Raw genomic sequence first — 16,234 nt, 5'->3', positions numbered from 1 at the left:
GCACCCATCTTGCGCACACCTTCCGGTAGTTCAATGTTTCCGTTAAAATTCTGTGAGCGGTGCTTCGGGAAACCTCAGGGCCGTCCGGCCGAAGTGGGCGAGCGGTTCTAGGCGCTACAGTCTGGAACTGCACGACCGCTACGGTCGCAGTTTCGAATCCTGCCTCGGGCATGGATGTGTGTGATGTCCTTAGGTTAGTTAGGTTTAAGTAGTTCTAAGTTCTAGGGGACTGATGACCTCAGAAGTTAAGTCCCATAGTGCTCAGAGAAATTTGAACCTTTTTTTTTGAAACCTCACGAACCAAAGTGCAGAGATCATCTAGGGTGATCTGCCGATCTTCACGCATGCTTTGCTCATCCTTCAACACTGTCTCCTCAGAAATTGACGGTCTCCCTCTCCTTTGTTCGTCGTGAATTTCGGTCCGACCAACTGCAACCTCTCTTCAGCACTTACGAACATTTTTGACATTCATGCACAATTCCATCAATTGGCGATGGGTTTCAATCGGCGCAGTGCCCTTTGCGGTCAAAAACCGAATAACTGCGCGCAATTCGCATTTGGCGGTAACATCCACCGGGAGCTCCATTGTTAACGGCTGCCAAGGCAAGACTGAGCGCCTCAGCGCGGCGTGCGCATCTTTACACACAGCGCGTGAAGCACTTTTCATAACAGTGTGACCAACTGCCACACACAGTTCTGTACTTATAGAAAAATAGGTACTTTCAGGATTACCCTCGTACTAGCAGGCGGCTAGGAAACACTCATTGGTTTTCTCCATGCACGTGCATTTTTAAAGTGCTCTAGAAACGTGGGTGGGTGGCAGTGACAGTATTGCCGAAATGCAGGTCTTAGAAGGGCTCTTTGCCATTTTGTTCACGTATATGTCAATGTTGCAGCCTGTAAGGTGCCTCTTACGTGAGGAAGACATTTTTACCAGTTTTAATAAATTATTGTCTCTTACTGATGTATTCACGATAGTTACGAAGTGCTGTAGTCCGGAGCCGGCCATGAGTCGGAGAGCATTTCCCACGCTGGCTGGCTAGATAACGAAGCGACCATATATCGCTTCTTGGTGGGGTGGGGCTCGGCACTGGACCGTAGAAACAAGCGTCAGCCGGGGAAATATACATGACGGGAAGTACCGCCATCTTGGCGCTAAAGTAGCCGATTTTGTTTATTTGTATTTGATAATTAAAGTCATTTATGACAACATGAATACTAGGAGGAGCCTCTGGATGTTTAAAACTATTTATCATAATTTTGCCTCGTTAAAATCCACACCCATTCATTAACAAATGCATATCTTAGTAAGTACGAACTTGATCGGAAATCCACGAACTGTGACGAAACTGGTAAGAGATACGTACTGCGCGCCAAAGTCTGCAGTCTGCGTTATGAGCTTTTCCTGTCTTGCTCGATGGTAGCCATCCTCTCGGTTACGAGTAGTTTGTGACATGAGTGTTTCATTATTGATCTTATAGGAATAAAAGTGATATTACGGCATTCTGAATGTTAATTTCGAGTAAATAGATACCCCAAAGTTGATCGACAGCAATTTCAGATAATTAGCTTCCACCGACAGAGACATCCAATGCGCCAATGAAGAATCTGCACTGGACGACATTTACGAGAGCTGCACCGCACACAGGTAGGAGGAAATCCGACGACACGACCCACCAAGGCGCATCAAGGAAGGTTCGTCTTACACTCGCAAATTCTGGGTGGAAATGTTGACCAGTTGTACTGTACGTCACATATACCTCCCTCTACGGACTCGCGGCTGAGTAATACTCGCGGCTGAGTAATAACAGTATCAGTTTAGAAGCGAGGGTATCTTGCAAGCCCCCCCCCCCCCCCCCTCGTGATCACTCCTGTAGGAGGGTGCGAAACAAAAGATGAACTCAACTCCGTCCATCCAGATTGTGGAAGACCCAATGGTACCTACCGACCGCCGTGTCACCCACAGCCTATAGGCGTCATTGGATGCGGATTTGGAGGTGGCGTGAGGTCAGTACACCCCTCTCACAGCCATTGTCAGTTTTCGTGGCCGGAGCCGTTACTTCTTAATCAAATAGCTCCTCAGTTTGCCTCACAAGGGCTGAGTGTACCCCGCTTGCCAACAGCGCTCAGCATACCGGATGGTCACCCATCCTAGTGTTAGCCAAGCCCGACAGCGCTTAACTTCGGTGATCTCAGGGGAACCGGTGTTACCACTGCGGCAAGGCCGTTGGCCCTGCAAAACAAAACAGGAGGGCTGAAAAAGCACAAGTACCCTTTTCTGATTCGTGGAATGGTTTTGAACGGTCCTTTGTGGCTCCACACTGTATACCAGAGCGAAAATTATGGTCGCTCTGTACTCCAAAGAGGCGCGATCACGTTCTATAGGGTTGCTAGCCTACGAATTCCTTATAGAAGGTCTGAAGCTTCCGTTGGGTGTCAGCAGTGTCGAAGATTGTCAAGAATGTCGTCCTGTAGCTCTTCGCACTGCGAACTGTCGTTTTCGACCGCGAAATGTATGGGAATCAACGCCTCAAGGGAAGTAGTGGGTTCATTGGCGCCCTTTATGCCACCACCTGAGGACTTTTTGTGTGGATTCTGAGCGGCAGTGTGCCTGAGACGTTTTCATCGGCCACACATAAGAAAACAGCGTGGTTTCAACACTGGGCGTCACGATTCTAATCTCCAACATCTGAGCACTGACTCTAAATATCAAACTTGTATGTAGCATTAGTAAATAATTACGGAGTTTTCAAAAAGTGATCCTTCACTTATGTTGAGCAGTGTGCATTCTATTTGAACTTGGAATATGGTGAAAAATTTTGCAGCAGACCAACTTTAAAGATATTCATTTGCAATTTTGAGGTTCTGTTTTTTTATCCTTCTTATATAAGGCAGGCAATAGCGGTTTCTTTGAGTCGCTTGAAACTTTCCACTGGGGGAGAGATTCGCGGTAAATGCAAGCTATGTAGGAGGCTCTGTGTAAATGCGAACAGGTATTTTATCTGGACATGGCGACGTATTCGTTTTCAGTTCTTTCAGCTGCTTTTAATCACCTGGGATACCTACTTCCTTGTCCTCCATACCGGCGTTGTCGTAGCGTGCATCTGTTCGATCCTACTGCGTGAATGACTTTTTCATCAGTTTATTTCACTCGTTCCGGTAAACTAGGTATAACCATTTCTTCTGTGATTCCCCGTCTTGTCCGTCTAGGCTTATGGTCAAGAATTTGTTTTGGCAGTCTGTTTTCATTCATTCCCAGTCTTCAAGTAGGGTCGTCGAGCAGATGCGCAAAACTATAGACCTATATCTCTGACGTCGATCTGTTATAGAATTTTAGAACATGTTTTTTGCTTGCGTATCGTGTCGTTTCTGGAAACCCAGAATCTACTCTGTAGGAATCAACATGGATTCCGGAAACAGCGATCGTGTGAGACCCAATTCGCTTTATTTGTTCATGAGACCCAGAAAATATTAGATACAGGCTCCCAGGTAGATGCTATTTTCCTTGACTTCCGGAAGGCATTCGATACAGTTCCGCACTGTCGCCTGATAAAGTAAGAGCCTACGGAATATCAGACCAGCGGTGTGGCTGGATTGAAGAGTTTTTAGCAAACAGTACACAGCATCTTGTTCTCAATGGAGAGACGTCTACAGACGTTAAAGTAACCTCTGGCGTGCCGAAGGGGAGTGTTATGGGACCATTGCTTTTCACAATATATATAAATGACCTAGTAGATAGTGACGAAAGTTCCATGCGGCTTTTAGTGGATGATGCTGTAGTATACAGAGAAGTTGCAGCATTAGAAAATTGTAGCGAAATGCACGAACATCTGCAGCGGATAGGCACTTGGTGCAGGGAGTGGCAACTGACCCTTAACATTGACAAATATAATGTATTGCGAATACATAGAAAGAAGCATCCTTTATTGTATGATTAGATGATAGCGGAACAAACACTGGTAGCAGTTACTTCTGTAACATATCTGGGAGTATGCGTGCGGAACGATTTGAAGTGGAATGATCATATAAAATTAACTGTTGGTAAGGCGGGTACCAGGTTGAGATTCATTGGGAGAGTCCTTAGAAAATGTAGTCCATCAACAAAGGAGGTGGCTTACAAAGCACTCGTTCGACCTATACTTGAGTATTGCTCATCAGTGTGGAATCCGTACCAGATCGGGTTGACGGAGGAGATAGAGAAGATCCAAAGAAGAGCGGCGCGTTTAGTCACGGGGTTATTTGGTAAGCGTGATAGCGTTACGGAGATGTTAAGCAAACGCAAGTGGCAGACTCTGCAAGACAGGCGCTCTGCATCGCGGTGTAGCTTGCTGTCCAGGTTTCGAGAGGGTGCGTTTCTGGATGAGGTATCGAATATATTGCTTTCCCCTACTTATACCTCCCGAGGAGATCACGAATGTAAAATTAGAGAGATTCGAGCGCGCACTGAGGCTTTCCGGCTGTCGTTCTTCCCGCGAACCACACGCGACTGGAACAGGAAAGGGAGGTAATGACAGTGGCAGGTAAAGTGCCCTCCGCCACACACCGTTGGGTGGCTTGCGGAGTATAAATGTAGATGTAGATGTAGACATGTTCTTACCAACTGTTTTGTTTTGATCTATTTTCTTGTGTACTGAATAAAGTTGTAATTTAGTTCAAACGTCTTCACTTCTGAAGCGATCCTCTCTGATAAACCCATTGACTCTACGGAGAAATGTCATTTCCTGCTCATATTCTTTTATGTGGGAACCCAGGTTTGAGATCCATAGAACATAGTAGGTAGTCGCATGACTTCGTAAAATTACGTCTGTGTCTCTTTACTAGCGTTTTGATAGCGTATTTATAACTGTTCCTGAGATTGAGTTAAATTTTAGGATCGTGTTACAAGTTTCATTTTTGAAATTTTGGTCTGTGTCACAGCCTAGCTAATGAAAGTGCGTCCCTTGTCATAATATTTGATTGCTTATTAAAATCTTATATATTCTGGGTGGGCCGCGCGGGATTAGCCGAGCGGTCTCATGCGCTGCAGTCATGGACTGTGCAGCTGATCCCGGCTAAGGTTCGAGTCCTCCTTCGGGCTTGAGTGTGTGTGTGTGTGTGTGTGTTTGTCCTTAGGATAATTTAGGCTAAGTAGTGTGTAAGCTTAGGGACTGATGACCTTAGCAGTGGAGTCCCATAAGATTTCACACATATTCTGGACGATTTTCACTTGAATTCGACGTTTAAAACTTCACATTTGGTATTTGCTTCTACCGCCACAACAGATATGTCTGCGAGTGACTGAATAGAAGCCTTCGACTGCTTAGCGATTTTACGCAGGATAAGAAATTTCTAGGATTCTCGGCAAGATCCTTCGATAACTCAATACGTTGGAAGTTGTTGTATGATTTGCGCATCGATGTTTTTCGAGACGCACGAGTTTCTACTAACTTTCCCGTGTCGACATTTCTGCGTTCTTTATTGAACTGAGAGTGCAACAGTCAACTTTCCACAAATCACTGTACAGTGCATGGGTTTCTGGTACCAATATCGACGGTTTCTCTCCTGTTCCATTAGTGTATCCTTCTGAGGGGGGGGGGGGGGGGGGAAGATGACTGCATACTTTTGTAAGTGTTTTGATTTAAATAGCATATCATGAACTAGAAATGAGCAAATACAATCACACACAGAAAACACACGCCGTACTAGACACATAATGAACACACACAGCCATAGAGTAGGATGATATATAGAGTGAACATTCACATGCACAGAAGAAAATTTTTATCGTCAAATGTCACGTGACTTTGTTAAAGGTAAACTTTGCCCACAAGCGCTCTGTGGATTTTGAATGTCCTTACGTTGATAGTACAGATAGATACCGTTTGAGATTACCGTAGCTTTTGTACGTGCGTTTCATAGACAGCTTCAATATCTGGAAAGAACACCGCTGAAAGCGTTGAAGAGCTAACTGCAAGGGCTTTCCCCTTGTTTGCGACAAATGTCAGAGCACGTAAAATGCTATTTTTTGTTGTTATAAGAAAAGAAGAGATAGCCATAGCTCCTCTTAGGTTTTGCAGTGCACTTCATCATACCGAAGGGTCTCTAATAAATTATGCTATACTGGAATTGTAGAACAGTTCCTTAGAACGACGAGGTGAAAGTGTTTGAAAAAAAAAAAGCATCGAATCTGGAGCTATGATATTCAGCGGAGTAGCGATTAATCATACAGTAATGCCATGTGTTTAATCTTCTTATTAATTGTTCACACTGATTCCCCATAACTTAGGCACTAATACTACTTTGATTTGGAGATCTGTGTAATCCAGAAGCAACGAGTCAGACTGCCGTAGTTGCAAGCGTAAATTGCTCGTAACACGCATAAATTCAGCGGATTGACTGGCAGCACACTCCCCGATTACGACATTTACCTAGAGCTTGCGTCATAAGTGTGTGGTTATACAGTCACATAAATTAGTCCTATGATATTAATTCTTTATCACCCTTTGTCGCAATATTTTCAACAAATGAAGCTGCTCTTTATCGACCGATAGTTGAAATTAGACCTTTGCGGTACTTACCTAGAATAAGTAACTTTTCTCCTTTAAAGAACATCGATTTGAATCTATAGCAGCATTTATTCACAACTGTTGTTATTAATAAATAACGTCTAGAACAGAGCAGATAAGTAATATTAAAATTTCAGTCTTGGCTGAAAATGGAAACAGTTAGCATTGTCAAATGGTTCAAATGGCTCTGAGCACTATGGGACTTAAAATCTGTGGTCATCAGTCCCCTAGAACTTAGAACTACTTAAACCTAACTAACCTAAGGACATCACACACATCCATGCCCGAGGCAGGATTCGAACCTGCCACCATAGCAGTCGCGCGGTTCCGGACTGAGCGCCTAGAACCGCTAGACCACCGCGGCCGGCGTTAGCATTGTCACTTGACCATGCCGGTTAGACGTTGACGACATGAGTAGTACTTACGATGACTCCATAGACATTCTTTCTCTAAGAACGAAAGACATGAAAACATATTAATCTAAACAATGAGAGTGAGACAGGTTAATTCGTGCCCAGCGAAATCGACATGTTAAAAGCGTTCATGCTACTTAAATACACTGCACAAGAGAATTAAAGGATCACTTTTTCGAAAGCCCCTTATTGTGTTCCATTCCAAGTTTGAAATTTGCCTCAAAGTTGCCTACAACTTTCCTCTGTAATGCCACAGAAAAGTGGCGCCCTTCGGCGTCACATCGCGATCGACGACGCTTCAAATACCAAGGTGTCGATACGTGCCAAAAAGTGGACAGAGTTCATGTTACGTGTAAAGTGTGGTTCAAAAAATGGCTCTGAGCACTACGGGATTCAACTGCTGAGGTCATTAGTCCCCTAGAACTTAGAACTAGTTAAACCTAACTAACCTAAGGACATCACAAACATCCATGCCCGAGGCAGGATTCGAACCTGCGACCGTAGCGGTCTTGCGGTTCCAGACTGCAGCGCCTTTAACCGCACGGCCACTTCGGCCGGCGCAAAGTGTGGTAATGATGTTACATTGACACGAATTACACCACAATTCTGGGCAATGCCACCGTGGGCGTGTCACACCATGGCAATGTCGTCACAACTATCTTACCCACATCTCACCCCTTCAAATGGCTCTGAGCACTATGCGACTCAACTTCTGAGGTCATCAGTCGCCAAGAACTTAGACTGTAGCGCCTAGAACCGCACGGCCACGCCGGCCGGCTCTCACCTGTTCCTTTTACTCCTCTGCGATGGTGGTCAGAACGGTGACACCTACCGTTGATAACACGCGATTTTCTTATGGGTAGCCGGGGAAAAGATTTCAGACCTAGTTCCTCCCAGAATCGACACGAAGAGGCCTCAGAGGATGGTATAAAGGGCGTCAATGAAACCAACTCTTTGTGACTTCAGAAGTTTTCCCGGCGTATTTCTTCTTCTAATAACTTTCGGGTATGCAGCCGGATGCCATCGACATTCTGCCAGAATGTCGACGGGGTCCGGCTGCATACCCGGAAATTATTATAAGAAAACCACCTCTTTCCTTGTGACATTGATTCCCGCACATTTTGCGGTCGAAAACGACAGTCCTCAGTGCGATGAGCAACTGGGCGATGTTCTTGACAACACTTGACGCTGCTGACACCCCCGGACATTTCAACCCCTCTCTAAAGACATTTAGGTGCTGTATACGCACTGAAAATGATCGCCACCTTTTGGAGTGAAGCACAGGCAGGAACCATCAGGAACCGTTCAAAACCATTCTAGGAAATCTGAACGTGATCTGAAGCAATATAGGGTGCTTATGCTTTTTCATTTCTCCTGTTTGTCGCCCTCCTATGGCGTGATCATTGAGGGGTATGGCATTGACACACATGTGAATAAAACGTCAAAGATCACCAAGATCGACAATATCCTCAGTGGCGCCCTCCCACATTTACGGAGAAGTTTAAAAATGTGTCTTTACAAACAAAACCTGTGTAGTAGTCCTAGACGCCTGCAGGCACGCAACCACTCGAGACCCCTCCTATGCCAATAGATACAGCATACCAGCGCATGGATGGGCAGATTGTGTGGTGCAGCGTCTCTCTTTCACAGATGCCATGTATGTACATTTATATCCACACCTACATCTACAGGGTGAGTCACCTAACGTTACCGCTGGATATATTTCGTAAACCACATCAAATATTGACGAACCGATTCCACAGACCGAACGTGAGGAGAGGGGCTAGTGTAATTGTTTAATACAAACCATAAAAAAATGCTCGGAAGTATGTTTTTTAACACAAACCTACGTTTTTTTAAATGGAACCCCGTTAGTTTTGCTAGCACATCTGTACGTATAAACAAATACGTAATCAGTGCCGTTTGTTGCATTGTAAAATGTTAATTACATCCGGAGATATTGTAACCTAAAGTTGACGTTTGAACCTCCGACGTTCAGTTGCGTGTTGTAACAAAACAGCTGCAACATACATCGCGTTTCTACAGAATGATCTGCCAACGTTGCTCGAAAATGTCCCACTGGAAACGCATCGACGTATGTGGTATCAGCATGATGGTGCACCTGCACATTCCGCAATTAACACTAGGCTGACCCTTGACAGGATGTTCGACGGGCGTTTCATAGGACGTGGAGGACGCATAAATTAGCCAGCCCGTTCTCCTGATCTTACACATCTGGACTTCTTTCTGTGGGGTACGTTAGAGGAGAATGTGTACCATGATGTGCCTACAACCCCAGAGGATATGAAACAACGTATTGTGGCAGCCTGCGGCGACATTACACCAGATGTACTGCGGCGTGTACGACATTCATTACGCCAGAGATTGCAATTGTGTGCAGCAAATGATGGCCACCACATTGAACATCTATTGGCCTGACATGTCGGGACACACTCTATTCCACTCCGTAATTGAAAACGGAAACCACGTGTGTACGTGTACCTCACCCCTCATGGTAATGTACATGTGCGTCAGTGAAAAAGACCAATAAAAAGGTGTTAGCATGCGGATGTAATGTGCTGTTCCAGTCTCTTCTGTACCTAAGGTCCATCATCGTTCCCTTTGGATCCCCACGTAATTCGGTGCTCTCCGATACACACGATCGATCAGCGGAGGAGTGGTACTCAAGCGTCAACTTTAGGTTAAAATATCTCCGGATGTAATTAACATTTTACAATGCAACAAACGGCACTGATTACGTTTTTGTTTATACGTTCAGATGTGCTAACAAAACTAACGGGGTTCCATTTTAAAAAAACGTAGGTTTGTGTTAAAAAACATACTTCCGTGCATTTTTTTATGGTTTGTATTAACCAATTACACTAGCCCCTCTCCTCACGTTCGGTCTGTGGAATCGATTCGTCAGTATTTGATGTGGTTTACGAAATATATCCAGCGGTAATGTTAGGTGACTCCCCCTGTATACTCTGTAAACCTCTGTGAAACGCAAGGCAGAGGGTAATTTCCATTGTACCGCGTGTTAGGGTCTTACCGTTCCGTTCATGTGTGCAGTGCGGAAGAATAATTGTTCAATGCCTCTGCGCGTCTTGTAAGTAGTCTTGTCTTGTATGCGAGGCGCATAGGAGGCTGCAATGTAATCCTAGGTTTCACGCTTAAGTGTGAGTCTTGACATTTTGTTAATAGACTCTCATTCGATACTCCTTAAACGTCTGCCATTTCGTTTTTTTTCATCATCTCCATGATACTCCCCTATGGATCAAACAAACCGGTGACCACCCCGTGATGCCCTTCTTTGTACACGTTTATTCCTCTCTCTGTCGTTCTTGGTATATTCACCCTTACCTGAGCAGCATTCTAGGATAGACCACACGAGCATTTTTCTAAACGATCTCTTTTGTGCACTGATTGCTTTTTTTAGTATCCTACCAATGAAACGAAGTTACTATCTGATTTGCTTATGGCTGAGACCATATGATCGTTTCGTTCACATCCCTACAAATTGTCACATCCAGGTATAAATATGAATGGATCAATTCAAATTGCGTCACATTGATATGTCGTACAGTACTACGTTCTTTTGTTTTGTGAAGCATAAAATTGTTACGTTTCTGAAAATTTAAAGAAAGATGAGAATCTTACATCCACTTTCAAAAATCTTATCAAGGTACGACAGTATTTCATTATAAATCACTGCGCTATCTGCGATGTTACTGAGTTTACTGTTAATGCCATCAACAAGGTCATTAGTACACGTGCACAGAAAGCCTCCAAACACACTTCCCCAGAGCACGCCTGCAGCTAGTCCTATATCTGTTGGTGACTCTGCATTCAGCGTAGCATTTTGCGTCCTCCTTACAAGAAATCCTCAACCCTGTCACAGTTTCGTTAAATACCACTTTCAATAGCATTTTCGATACTAAACCCAATGAAATGTAACGACGTAACGTAAAGTGTAAACTAAGGTACATGGACGACAGTTTCGAATCCATTCGAGATTGCCACCTAAGAGGCGGTAGCGAGACTCTCACCTGACCTCTTATAACATTTTCCCTAGAGATATAACACTCTCCCATAGGGAGATGCTTGAAAAGAAATAATAAGACAGAGGTAAAACAGAGAAATGGTTTATCATGATCATAGTAGAAACATTTAATAACAAAAGAAAACTCTTTTCAGCAAAAAATAATACAACTTCCCAGACACTAACGGGTACACGCCTGGAACAAATAGTGAATGAACGTAGTGGAGGTGGAGACTGTACCGCTGTTAATTCCTACAGACGGAGGTTGAGCGTTTGGCGTGGTTGGCCGAAAGGCATGTCTCGAGGTATCTCTGGAAAGTCGTAGGTCCCGCTCCGGTGGCTGTGACTGATGGGCTGCTAAGAGCCGGCACATGAATTGGCACAGAGCTCCGGTGGAGCGAACTGCCGACGTGTTGGCTTGCACAGTCCTATGCAACCGGGGCAAGGAAGAATTCGTGCCGATCCAATGCCGCACACGTGACACCGAGGGGGGAGTAGGTCGCTGGCACGGAGGACCTCTGGTGGAGCTCGTACTGCCGTCTGTCTGTTGTTATCGACGCAGTCCCGGGAGGCAACGCCTAGTACGTGTGAAAACCAGTGATGCTTCAGTATCTGGGAGGTTGCCGATCCCTTCAGGCGAACGGCATGTATAAGCACCTAGATATCTATTTTTAAGGATTATTACACTACTGGCCATTAAAATTGCTACACCAAGAAGAAATGCAGATGATAAACGGGTATTCATTGCACAAATATATTATACTAGAACTGACATGTGATTACATTTTCACGCAATTTGGGAGCATAGATCCTGAGAAATCAGTACCCAGAACAGCCACCTCTGGCCGTAATAACGGCCTTGATACGCCTGCGCATTGAGTCAAACAGAGCTTAGATGGCGTGTACAGGTACAGCTGTCCATGCAGCTTCAACACGATACCACAGTCCATCAAGAGTAGTGACTGGCGTTTTGTGACGAGCCAGTTGCTCGACCACCATTGACCAGACGTTTTCAATTGGTGAGAGATCCGGAGAATGTGCTGGTCAGGGCAGCAGTCGAACATTTTCTGTATCCAGAAAGGCCCGTACAGGCCCTGCAACATGCGATCGTGCATTATCCCGCTGAAAAGTAGGGTTTCGCAAGGATCGAATGGAGGGTAGAGCCACGGGTCGTAACACATCTGGAATGTAGCGTTCACTGTTCAAAGTGCCGTCAATGCGAACAAGAGGTGACCGAGACGTGTAACCAATGGCACCCCATACCATGACGCCGGGTGATACGCCAGTATGGCGATGACGAATACACGCTTCCAACGTGCGTTCACCGCGATGTCGCCAAACACGGATGCGGACATCATGATGCTGTAAACAGAACCTGGATTCATCCGAAAAAATGACGTTTTGCCATTCGTGCACCAAGGTTCGACATTGAGTACACCATCACAGGCGCTCCTGTCTGTGATGCAGCGTCAAGGGTAACCGCAGCCGTGGTCCTCAAGCTGATAGTCCATGCTACTGCCAACGTCGTCGAACTGTTCGTGCATATGGTTGTTGTCTTGCAAACGTCCACATCTGTTGACTCTGGGATCGAGACGTGGCTGCACGATCCGTTACAGCCATGCGCATAAGATGCCTGTCATCTCGACTGCTAGTGATACGTGGCCGTTGGGATCCAGCACGGCGTTCCGTATTACCCTCCAGAACCCGCTGATTCCATATTCTGCTAACAGTCACTGGATCTCGACCAACGCGAGCAGCAATGTCGCGATACGATTAACCGCAAACGTGATAGACTAAAATCCGACCTTTATCAAAGTCGGAAACGTGATGCCCCGCATTTCTCCTCCGTACACGAGGCATCACAACAACTTTTGACCAGGCAACGCCTGTCAACTGCTATTTGTATATGAGAAATCGGTTGGAAGCTTTCCTCATGTCAGCACGTTGTAGGTGTCGCCACTGGCGCGAACCTTGCGTGAATGCTCTGGAAAGCTAATCATTTGCATATCACAGCATCTTCTTCCTGTCGGTTAAAATTCGCGTCTGTAGCACGTCATCTTCGTGGTGTAGCAATTTTAATTGCCAGTAGTGTATTACTTTAGGACTAAAGGAAACTACTCAACGAAAAGCAGAAGTGTTGAGTCATCGATATGTGCACACGAAGGAAGGAAAACTTGCTAGCTTTCCGAGTTATCCTTGGACGAGCTAGAATACACACACACACACACGCACACACACACACACACACACACACACAGAAAACCTATAAACAGACAGACGCGCATACACACGTCTATGTCCCTACATGGTGCCGTCTAGACTTGTGTCTTAGGCCACTCGTCCACAGACATTCATGCACCTCACTGAAATTGTTTCAAGCAGATTTAAAGCCATTATAAAGGCGAATGATTGACACACTCCATGTTAGTGGCCACTAATAGGTGTCTGGATACTTTTGGTGAGACAGTGTAGATGTAAATCCAGACGTGTAGCTGCAAGCAGAGCGTGTTAGGCGCAGAGACAGGCAGCCCTGCATTACAGTGAGTGCGTGAGGGTGGCTTGAGGGCGCGGGGTTGGCTTGTCGATAGCCTCAGGTCGCTGGGGGCACGGCGTGCCGGAGGCGTGGGTGGAGGTGGAGGTGGAGGGCCATGCCGATGCCTGTGGCCAAGCTTCTGGTTGGTGGCGGGAGGCGGGGGTCTGCGTGCTCCGCGTGCGAGTGGCGCACGCCTTTACAGGGCCTCGTCTCAGATAACGCCATCCGATTCGGTAAAGAGCTCTGCGGCCCGCATCCCGATCTCACCACTCCTTTCGTCGCCGCTGACCACTTGTCGTAGCACTGTTTGCTCATCTAGTGCATTTACACAGATTAATTGTAACCGACCGTCTGTTTAGATATTTCAGTTGTCGTAGTTGTAAAATACGTGGGGTGTTCAATACGTAAAGCAATATATTTGTTTTCTCGGCCAATTTCAGTTGAAACAATACACAAATTGTTGTGAGACATCATGGAATATTCACGCTTCAGCCCCTCCAGTCGCTAAGGGTAGCCTACAAATGGCGTCTGTAACGGACTAGGACGCACATTTCCGCAAGTGGTCTACGACGAACAGCGGACAAACTGACTAGAGGCCACTGTGATGGTAAACCTGCGCTCGAAATACCCTGTTGTAATTTACATAGTTGGCAAGGAAAAAACTTCCCTCGAAATGTTACGAACACCGAAAACGATTTTCTGTCGGTCTGAAACCTTTCTCCTAACCTCATTTTACCATGTTTCTAAAAGCCGTGGTTTTGAAACAGGAAACCTGCAAATAAATACATGTTCATCAAATTTATGACATGTTGTAGACACATTTTTCAGGCAAGTGCCTTATGATACAAAAAATCTAAAAAATATCCACGTACCTATAAAAGGTAATATTACTTCTATCTCGAATCTATTTGTGCCATTAAGCGCTGGGCAACTCTTCACCATTTTTCTTCACATGAACTTGAATGTGTAAACAGTGCAATTACTACTAACAAATACTGTATAAATGCTCCGAGAAATATATGGTGTTCGATGTGTGTCCTTACAAGCCAAAATGCACTTCTGCTCACTAGACTTCTATCTCCACAATGGTGTCCAACAGAAGGTTCAAAATATCCTGGGACTGCAGCGCCCTGGGGAAGTCTAGTTATTTTTACAAGGCCTTTGGGAATGGATATGCATTCCAAGTAGGCAGTTGTCATTGTGTTTCTTTTGCTGGAAAACCAGGGCGTTTCAGATATTCATAGACACCTGCAGAGTGATTACGGAGAACTGGCAGTGAATAAAAGCACGGTGAGTCGTTGGGCGATGCGTGTGTCATCACTGTAACAAGGCCGCGCAAACTTGTCCGACCTCCTGTGTGCCTGCCGGCCACTCACAGCTCTGACCCTTGCAACGTTGGAACGTGCAGACTTTCTCATCCGAGGCAAAGATGGATCACAATCAAACATTTCTACTCTATTGAATGTCAGACACTTGGATGTCAGACACTTGTCAATTGAGGTACTCACAGGTGGGTTCCTGCGGGATTCCTTGCCGCCTAACAGAAGACCATAAACAGCAACTGCGGACCAAATGTGCGGAATTGCTTGTGCGTTACGAGGCTGAATGTGACAACTTTTTGCCGAACATCGTTACAGGCAGTGAAACGTGGGTTCATCACTTCGAACCTGTAAAAAAAGCGGGAATCCATTGGATGGCGTTACACCACATCTTCTCCGAAGAGAAAGTTCAAACCCGCACCCTCCGCCGGTACAGTCATGGCGACGGTCTTTTGGGACTCTGAAGGGATTATCCTGGTTGATATCCTCCTTCACAGTGAAACTATCACCTCTGGAGTGCGGAATGAGATTTTCACTCTGCAACAGAGTGTGCGCTGATATGAAACTTCCTGGCAGATTAAAACTATGTGACGGATCGAGACTCGAACTCGAGACCTTTGCCTGTCGCGGGCAAGTGCTCTACCAACTGAGCTACCCAGGCACGACTCACGACCCGTCCTCACAGCTTCAATTCCGCCAGGACCTCGTCTCCTACCTTCCAAACTTCACAGAAGCTCTTCTACGAACCTTGCAGAACTAGCACTCCTGGAAGAAAGGATATTGCGGAGATATGACTTAGCCACAGCCTGGGGGATGTTTCCAGAACGAGAGTTTTACTCTGCAGCGGAGTGTTCGCTGATATGAAACTTCCTGGCAGATTAAAACTGTGTGACGGACCGAGACTCTACTAGCTGAGCTACCCAAGTTCGAGTCTCGGTCCGTCACACAGTTTTAATCTGCCAGGAAGTTTAATTTCTGGAATGTATTATAATATCCTCAGAAAAGTAGAGAAACGACTTCAGCGTGTTCGTCGCCACAAAAATACAAAAGAACTTCTCCTTCTTCCGGACAACGTAAGGCCTCACACAAGTTTTCACACCCGAGAGGAGCTCACTAAACTTCAGTGACTGTTATTCCTCATCCAACAGCCGGAATGTCAGACCTCCTTACTTCGATCTGTTTGGCAAAGTGGACTATGCACTGCGCGGGGAGCAGTTCGTGGGTGATTGGTAGGTACTGATGCAGCATGACTTTGTTTCCGACGTCGACCAGTAGAGTGGTACCAGAGGGCATAAAGGCCCTCTCACTAACTTGGCGTAAGGCCGTCGCATTGAAAGGAGATTGTGTTGAAAAATAGGGTTTTTGTAGACAAACGAGTAGTA

At 45.7% G+C, this 16,234-nt stretch overlaps 1 pseudogene; it reads right to left on the bottom strand.

The window, feature by feature from the left end:
* Positions 1 to 2,114: 2,114 nt before the first annotated feature.
* On the bottom strand, positions 2,115 to 2,232 carry LOC124796769 (annotated as a pseudogene).
* Positions 2,233 to 16,234: the final 14,002 nt, after the last annotated feature.

Source organism: Schistocerca piceifrons, chromosome 4, assembly GCF_021461385.2.
Source record: "Schistocerca piceifrons isolate TAMUIC-IGC-003096 chromosome 4, iqSchPice1.1, whole genome shotgun sequence".
NCBI lineage: Eukaryota > Metazoa > Arthropoda > Insecta > Orthoptera > Acrididae > Schistocerca > Schistocerca piceifrons.
The sequence above is the reverse complement of the archived record's forward strand: the minus strand, read 5'-3'. Positions and strand labels throughout refer to the sequence as shown.